General features: G+C 48.2%; 1 pseudogene; it reads right to left on the bottom strand.

Annotated features, from left to right (window-relative positions):
- LOC135566848 (F-box/WD repeat-containing protein 7-like) overlaps positions 1-9037 on the bottom strand; it is a 23526-nt pseudogene extending 14489 nt beyond the window's left edge.
- Between the last annotated feature and the right edge of the window lie 270 nt (positions 9038-9307).

Genomic DNA, 9307 nt, shown 5'->3' with positions numbered 1-9307 from the left:
TAGAGCTGCTCCTATTGGAGGGCCTGAGTGACACACCGCTCTAGAGCTGCTGCTATTGGAGGGCCTGAGTGACACACCGCCCTGAGGTAAAGGACATCTAGTGTCCACATCAGTTTATGTCCCTCTCTCCTTGGTCAATACATATTTCATATCCTTCCCTTTCTCTGAAGCAGAGTAGTGTGACTATCAGTCTTACCAACAGGGTAGCAGTGTGACTATCAGCCTTACCAACAGGGTAGCAGTGTGACTATCAGCCTTACCAACAGGGTAGCAGTGTGACTATCAGCCTTACCAACAGGGTAGCAGTGTGACTATCAGCCTTACCAACAGGGTAGCAGTGTGACTATCAGCCTTAGCAACAGGGTAGCAGTGTGACTATCAGCCTTAGCAACAGGGTAGCAGTGTAGATATCAGCCTTAGCAACAGGGTAGCAGTGTGACTATCAGCCTTACCAACAGGGTAGCAGTGTGACTATCAGCCTTACCATCAGGGTAGCAGTGTAGATATCAGCCTTACCAACAGGGTAGCAGTGTGACTATCAGCCTTAGCAACAGGGTAGCAGTGTGACTATCAGCCTTAGCAACAGGGTAGCAGTGTGGATACCAGCCTTACCAACAGGGTAGCAGTGTGACTATCAGCCTTAGCAACAGGGTAGCAGTGTGACTATCAGCCTTAGCAACAGGGTAGCAGTGTGACTATCAGCCTTAGCAACAGGGTAGCAGTGTGGATACCAGCCTTACCAACAGGGTAGCAGTGTGACTATCAGCCTTAGCAACAGGGTAGCAGTGTGACTATCAGCCTTAGCAACAGGGTAGCAGTGTGACTATCAGCCTTACCATCAGGGTAGCAGTGTGACTATCAGCCTTACCTTGCTGGTCAGGGCAGACCAGACTTTCAGACTGTTGTCATCAGATCCACTGACGATGAGGTCACCACAGAACTGCAGACATGTGATCACATGATCATCGTGACCCTTCAGGACCTGTGAGGGGGGCATTGTGAGTGAGTTATAGGATTGGTAAAGAGAGATTAAACAAATACAACATGCTTTTAATCCAAGTTAGAACTGTATCCACATATTCGGAAACCGTTTAGGAACCAAACCAAGGAACAGTTTCTATAATCTGAGAAATTCCATGTCACTCAGAATCGGCCTAGTGAATACACACCTGTATACCTTTACCTGACCCCTCAACACACACCTGTATACCTTTGCCTGACCCCTCAACACACACACACACACCTGTATACCTTTACCTGACCCCTCAACACACACACACACACACCTGTATACCTTTACCTGACCCCTCAACACACACCTGTATACCTTTACCTGACCCCTCAACACACACACCCAGTCCTCTCTATATAATACCTTAGGTGAGGTGATATCCCCAGTCCTCTCTATATAATACCTTAGGTGAGGTGATATCCCCAGTCCTCTCTATATAATACCTTAGGTGAGGTGATATCCCCAGTCCTCTATATAATACCTTAGGTGAGGTGATATCTCCAGTACCTTAGGTGAGGTGATATCCCCAGTCCTCTATATAATACCGTAGGTGAGGTGATATCCCCAGTCCTCTCTATATAATACCTTAGGTGAGGTGATATCCCCAGTCCTCTATATAATACCTTAGGTGAGGTGATATCTCCAGTACCTTAGGTGAGGTGATATCCCCAGTCCTCTATATAATACCTTAGGTGAGGTGATATCCCCAGTCCTCTCTATATAATACCTTAGGTGAGGTGATATCTCCAGTCCTCTCTATATAATACCTTAGGTGAGGTGAAATCCCCAGTCCTCTCTATATAATACCTTAGGTGAGGTGATATCCCCAGTCCTCTCTATATAATACCTTAGATGAGGTGATATCCCCAGTCCTCTCTATATAATACCTTAGGTGAAGGTGATATCCCCAGTCCTCTCTATATAATACCTTAGGTGAGGTGATATCTCCAGTCCTCTCTATATAATACCTTAGGTGAGGTGATATCCCCAGTCCTCTCTATATAATACCTTAGGTGAGGTGATATCTCCAGTCCTCTCTATATAATACCTTAGGTGAGGTGATATCTCCAGTACCTTAGATGAGGTGATATCCCCAGTCCTCTCTATATAATACCTTAGATGAGGTGATATCCCCAGTCCTCTCTATATAATACCTTAGGTGAAGGTGATATCCCCAGTCCTCTCTATATAATACCTTAGGTGAGGTGATATCCCCAGTCCTCCAGTTGCTCTCTATCCGGTGTTGTTGTACGTAGGCACTCTTCCAGGGGGAGTGGAGGAAGCCAGGTTTTAGAGTCTTCCTCCTCTGAACAACCAGGGACTCTTCTATACCTGGGAACACAGGGTTAAGTAACTTATCCAGAGCGACCTACAGATGTTTCTAGCTAGTCTGCTCGGGGGAATTTGAACCGGCGACCTTTCGGGTTATACCTAGCCTCTTAAACGCTAGGCTAGCTGCTATAGAACCTATATACTTACACACACGTTAAGACATAAATATGAGGCGTTAGCAATAGCATTGTCACAAAGAGAGCGATACAGAGGGGGCAAAAAAGAAATGACGAACTGATAGGCTAACATCACATCTTCGCTATCGCTAATTCTCATTGGTATGGAGGGTAATATAATGCTAACGCTAGCCCCTATAGCTCATTGGTATGGTGGTAATATAATGCTAACGCTAGCCCCTATAGCTCATTGGTATGGTGGTAATATAATGCTAACGCTAGCCCCTATAGCCTTGGTATGGTGGTAAATATAATGCTAACGCTAGCCCCTATAGCTCATTGGTATGGAGGTAATATAATGCTAACGCTAGCCCATATAACTCATTGGTATGGAGGTAATATAATGCTAACGCTAGCCCCTATAGCTCATTGGTATGGTGGTAAATATAATGCTAACGCTAGCCCCTATAGCTCATTGGTATGGTGGTAATATAATGCTAACGCTAGCCCCTATAGCTCATTGCTATGAGGTACTGTAATGCTAACGCTAGCCCCTATAGCTCATTGGTATGGAGGTAATATAATGCTAACGCTAGCCCCTATAGCTCATTGGTATGGAGGTAATATAATGCTATCGCTTAGCCCCTAAAGCTTATTGGTATGGAGGTAATATAATGCAAGCTGCTCTCTCGTTGGTACACTACATTACCAAGAGTATGTGGGACACCTGCTCATTGAACATCTCATTCCAAAATCATGGACATTAATATGGGAGTTGGTCCCCCTTTGCTGCTATAACAGCCTCCACTCTTCTGGGAAGGCGCTTCCACTGATGTTGGAACATTGCTGCTATAACAGCCTCCACTCTTCTGGGAAGGCTTTCCACTAGATGTTGAACATTACTGCTATAACAGCCTCCACTTCTTCTGGGAAGGCTTTCATCAGATGCTATAACAGTCTCCACTCTTCTGGGAAGGCTTCCACTAGATGCTATAACAGTCTCCACTCTTCTGGGAAGGCTTTCCACTAGATGATGGAACATTGCTGCAGGGACTTGCTCCCATTCAGCCACAAGAGCATTAGTGAGGTCGGCACTGATGTTGGGTGATTAAGGCCTGGCTCACAGTCGGCGCTCCAATTCATCCCAAAGGTGTTCGATGGGTTGAGGTCAGGTATCTGTAAAGGCAAGTCAAGTTCTTCCACACTGATTTCAACAAACCGCTTCGTGCACGCACGGGGCATTGTCATGCTGAAACAGGAAAGGGCCTCCCCAAACTGTTGCAACGAACCTGGAAGCACAGAATCATCTATGCTGTAGAGTTAAGATTTCCATTCACTGGAACTAAGGGGCCGAACAACAGTACCAGACCATTATTCCTTCTCCACCAAACTTTACAGTTTGCACTATGCATTGGGGCAGGTAGCGTTCTACTGGCATCCCCCAAACCCAGATACGTCCGTCCATCACTACAGAGAACACGATTCCAGTGCTCCAGAGTCCAATGGCGGCGAGCTTTACACCACGCCAACTGACAATTGGCATTGCTCATGGTGATCTTAGGCTTGTGTGCGGCTGCTCGGCCACGGAAACCCATTTCACGAAGCTCCAGACAAACAGTTTTGTGCTGACGTTGCTTCCAGAGGCAGTTTGGAACTCGGTAGTGAGGTTTGCAACAGAGGACAGATCATTTTTACGCGCTTCAGCGGTCCTGTTCTGTGAGCTTCTGTGGCCTACCACTTCGCGGCTGAGCCGTTGTTGCTCCTAGATGTCTCCACCTATCAATAACAGCTCTTACAGTTGACCGAGGGGCAGCTCCAGCAGGGTAGAAATCTGACTGACTTGTTGGAAAGGTTTCATCCTATGATGGTGCCACGCTATAAGTCACTGAACTCTTCAGAAAGGCCATTCTACTGCCAATGTTTGTCTATGGAGATTGCATGGCTGTGTGCTCGATTTTATACACCTGTCAGCAACGGGTGTGGCTGAAATAGGCAAATCCACTAATTTGAAGGGGTGTCCACATACTTTTGTATACTGTATGTGTGTGTAATGCTAGCTGCCATGTCATAGGTATGGCTGTAATGCTACCGCTAGCTGCCATTTCATAGGTATGGCTGTAATGCTACCGCTAGCTGCCATTTCATAGGTATGGCTGTAATGCTACCGCTAGCTGCCATTTCATAGGTATGGCTGTAATGCTACCGCTAGCTGCCATTTCATAGGTATGGCTGTAATGCTACCGCTAGCTGCCATTTCATAGGTATGGCTGTAATGCTACCGCTAGCTGGCATTTCATAGGTATGGCTGTAATGCTACCGCTAGCTGCCATGTCAAAGGTATGGCTGTAATGCTAACTGCTATTCCATAGGTATGGCTGTAATGCTACCGCTAGCTGCCATTTCATAGGTATGGCTGTAATGCTAACTGCTATTCCATAGGTATGGCTGTAATGCTAACGCTAGCTGCCATTCCATTGGAATGGCTGTTATGCTAACTGCTATTCCATAGGTATGGCTGTAATGCTAGCTGCTATTCCATTGGTATGGCTGTAATGCTAGCTGCTATTCCATTGGTATGGCTGTAATGCTAGCTGCTATTCCATAGGTATGGCTGTAATGCTAACGCTAGCTGCCATTACATTGGTATGGCTGTAATGCTAGCTGCTATTCCATTGGTATGGCTGTAATGCTAACTGCTATTCCATTGGTATGGATGTAATGCTAGCTGCTATTCCATTGGTATGGCTGTAATGTACGCTAGCTGCTATTCCATTGGTATGGCTGTAATGCTAACGCTAGCTGCTATTCCATTGGTATGGCTGTAATGCTAACTGCTATTCCATTGGTATGGCTGTAATGCTAACTGCTATTCCATTGGTATGGCTGTAATGCTAACGCTAGCTGCCATTCCATTCGTATGGCTGTAATGCTACCGCTAACTGCTATTCCATTGGTATGGCTGTAATGCTAACTGCTATTCCATTGGTATGGCTGTAATGCTAACGCTAGCTGCCATTCCATTCGTATGGCTGTAATGCTACCGCTAACTGCTATTCCATTGGTATGGCTGTAATGCTAACTGCTATTCCATTGGTATGGCTGTTATGCTAACGCTAACTGCTATTCCATTGGTATGGCTGTAATGCTAACGCTAACTGCTATTCCATTGGTATGGCTGTAATGCTAACGCTAACTGCTATTCCATTGGTATGGCTGTAATGCTAACGCTAACTGCTATTCCATTGGTATGGCTGTAATGCTAACGCTAACTGCTATTCCATTGGTATGGCTGTTATGTTAGCGGTGAATCCTAGCTGACTGGCAGAGAGCCCAGTGCTACTCACAGACGGATGCAGTGATAGGCTGTTGCAGCACTGCAGAGTGGAGGAGTGGTCAGGGTGTGTGTGTGTGTATTAAAAGGAGAGTTCTGGTTGTTGCTCAGGTAGTTTATTATAAACGCCAGTGTGTGTCTTTACGTGAGGGGGTGTGTGTGGCTACAGAGATCCAATAATGAGTTCTACTATGTAAATCCATGGTGTGTGTGTGTGTGTGTACGTACCCTCCTCCTCGCTCTGTGTGTGTGTGGCGTCGCGTCATCTCGCTCTGTGTGTGTGTGTCTTGTCTGTGTGTGTGCGTACTCCTCGCTCCTGTGTGTGTGTGTGTGTGTGTGTGTGTGTGTGTGGTACGTACCCTCCTCCCTACATTTCTCCCTCCACAGCAGGTTATCCTCAGCCAGTATCCTCCAATAGGAACAGGTCTGAGCAGCATGCATCAGATCTCTGGGCTCCAGGAACGTCAGGACATACAGGGCCAGCTACAGGAGACACACAGTCATATCAACATCAGGACACACAGGGCCAGCTACAGGAGACACACAGGGCCAACTACAGGAGGAGACACACACAGGGCCAACTACAGGAGGAGACACACACAGGGCCAACTACAGGAGGAGACACACACAGGGCCAACTCCAGGAGGAGACACACACAGGGCCAACTCCAGGAGGAGACACACACAGGGCCAACTCCAGGAGGAGACACACACAGGGCCAACTCCAGGAGGAGACACACACAGGGCCAACTCCAGGAGGAGACACACACAGGGCCAACTCCAGGAGGAGACACACACAGGGCCAACTCCAGGAGGAGACACACACAGGGCCAACTCCAGGAGGAGACACACACAGGGCCAACTCCGGGAGACACACAGGGCCAACTCCGGGAGACACACAGGGCCAACTCCGGGAGACACACAGGGCCAACTCCGGGAGACACACAGGGCCAACTCCAGGAGACACAGACAGGGCCAACTCCAGGAGACACACAGGGCCAACTCCAGGAGACACACAGGGCCAACTCCAGGAGACACACAGGGCCAACTCCAGGAGACACACAGGGCCAACTCCAGGAGACACACAGGGCCAACTCCAGGAGACACACAGGGCCAACTACAGGAGACACACAGGGCCAACTACAGGACACAGACAGGGCCAACTACAGGACACAGAAAGGGCCAACTACAGGACACAGACAGGGCCAACTACAGGAGACACACAGGGCCAACTACAGGACACAGACAGGGCCAACTACAGGACACAGACAGGGCCAACTCCAGGACACAGACAGGGCCAACTCCAGGACACAGACAGGGCCAACTACAGGAGACACACAGGGCCAACTACAGGAGACACAGACAGGGCCAACTACAGGAGACACAGACAGGGCCAACTCCAGGAGACACAGACAGGGCCAACTCCAGGAGACACACAGGGCCAACTACAGGACACACAGGGCCAACTACAGGAGACAGACAGGGCCAACTCCAGGACACAGACAGGGCCAACTCCAGGACACAGACAGGGCCAACTCCAGGACACAGACATGGCCAACTACAGGAGACACACAGGGCCAACTACAGGAGACACAGACAGGGCCAACTCCAGGAGACACAGACAGGGCCAACTCCAGGAGACACACAGGGCCAACTCCAGGAGACACACAGGGCCAACTCCAGGACACACAGGGCCAACTCCAGGAGACACAGACAGGGCCAACTCCAGGAGACACACAGGGCCAACTACAGGAGACACACAGGGCCAACTACAGGACACAGACAGGGCCAACTATAGGACACACATGGCCAACTACAGGAGACACACAGGGCCAACTACAGGAGACACACAGGGCCAACTACAGGAGACACACAGGGCCAACTACAGGAGACACACAGGGCCAACTACAGGACACACACATTATATCACAGACCGGATCACAACTTAACTCATAATCACATCTATATGTGTGTGTGTGTGTGTGTGTGTGCTGTGTGTGTGTCTGTCTGTGTGTGTGTGTGTGTGTGTGTCGTGTGTGTGTGTGTGTGTGTGTGTGTGTCCTCTCACCTCTTTGGGCAGCAGGGAGATGAAGTCTCGTTGGAACTGAGGCTCAATAACCTGCATCATGTGCTTCACCTGATTGGACTCACAGCTGTCAATCAAGTCATCCAGAGCCAATAGGCGCTCAGGACCACTCCACGCCTACAGGAAGGGGGGAGGGGCATCAATACACATTTGATCAAAACTGTCATCAAGGCAAAAAGGGAGAAGAACGTCAAATGAAAGTAATTTGATTTGTTTAACACTTATTTTGGTTACGTGTGGAAGACGGAACACTGGGAATCAGAAAGATTAACATTCCTTCCTGTGTTCACCATTCATTAATACACCAGAACCAGATGACCAGAGGGAGGGAGGGTCCATTCATTAATACACCAGAACCAGATGGAGGGAGGGTCCATTCATTAATACACCAGAACCAGATGGAGGGAGGGTCCATTCATTAATACCCCAGAACCAGATGGAGGGAGGGTCCATTCATTAATACCCCAGAACCAGATGGAGGGAGGGTCCATTCATTAATACCCCAGAACCAGATGGAGGGAGGGTCCATTCATTAATACCCCAGAACCACAGAGAGAGGGAGGGTCCATTCATTAATACACCAGAACCAGAGGGAGGGAGGGTCCATTCATTAATACCCCAGAACCAGAGGGAGGGAGGGTCCATTCATTAATACCCCAGAACCAGAGGGAGGGAGGGTCCATTCATTAATACACCAGAACCAGAGGGAGGGAGGGTCCATTCATTAATACCCCAGAACCACAGAGAGAGGGAGGGTTCAGAAGCCGAGGGCTGTTCACCAGATATTAGATCCTGCTTTCTGGCAGGAGGGAAATTAATGTAGGTGGTGCTGGAGGGAGGAGAGGTGTTTAATTATTTAATTAGCTGAGGTTTGTTCCCCTCTAAAATCACACCACTCCATCCCAGAATTCCCTTCTCTCTCCCTCTGTTGATAAAGCACTCCAGGTTTCCCAGGGCTTCATGGTGGTTAATTAGTGGTTGTTATGGAAACGCAGCAGCAGAGGGGGTGTGTCTCTCACCTGGAAGGTGTGAAGCCAGTCCTGTAGGCCGGAGGGGGGCGGGCCTGAGGTGACACGTCTCCGCTGAGCTGAATGCCCATTGGCTGCTCGCAGGTCTCCAAAGGTAGTGGGCGTGGTCTGGAATGGAACGAGACTGCAGGGACTGGAGAGAGAGAGAGAGTATATATATATATATTATGACATTTGTAATGTCTTAATTGTTTTGAAACTTCTGTGTGTGTAGTGTTTACTGTTAATTTTTATTGTTTATTGTCTATTGTATTTACAATAAAGCCCTTGAATTGAATTGAAATTGAGAGAGAGAACATGAGAAAGACCGGTTGAGAATTATAATTCAGAAGGTTTTGTCAGATATTATTCATCGTAATCAGACAGGTGTTTTACATGGACGATACATTGGAGATAATATAAC

The sequence above is a fragment of the Oncorhynchus nerka genome, unplaced genomic scaffold, assembly GCF_034236695.1.
Source record: "Oncorhynchus nerka isolate Pitt River unplaced genomic scaffold, Oner_Uvic_2.0 unplaced_scaffold_3105, whole genome shotgun sequence".
In the NCBI taxonomy this organism is placed as follows: Eukaryota; Metazoa; Chordata; class Actinopteri; order Salmoniformes; family Salmonidae; genus Oncorhynchus; species Oncorhynchus nerka.
The sequence above is the reverse complement of the archived record's forward strand: the minus strand, read 5'-3'. Positions and strand labels throughout refer to the sequence as shown.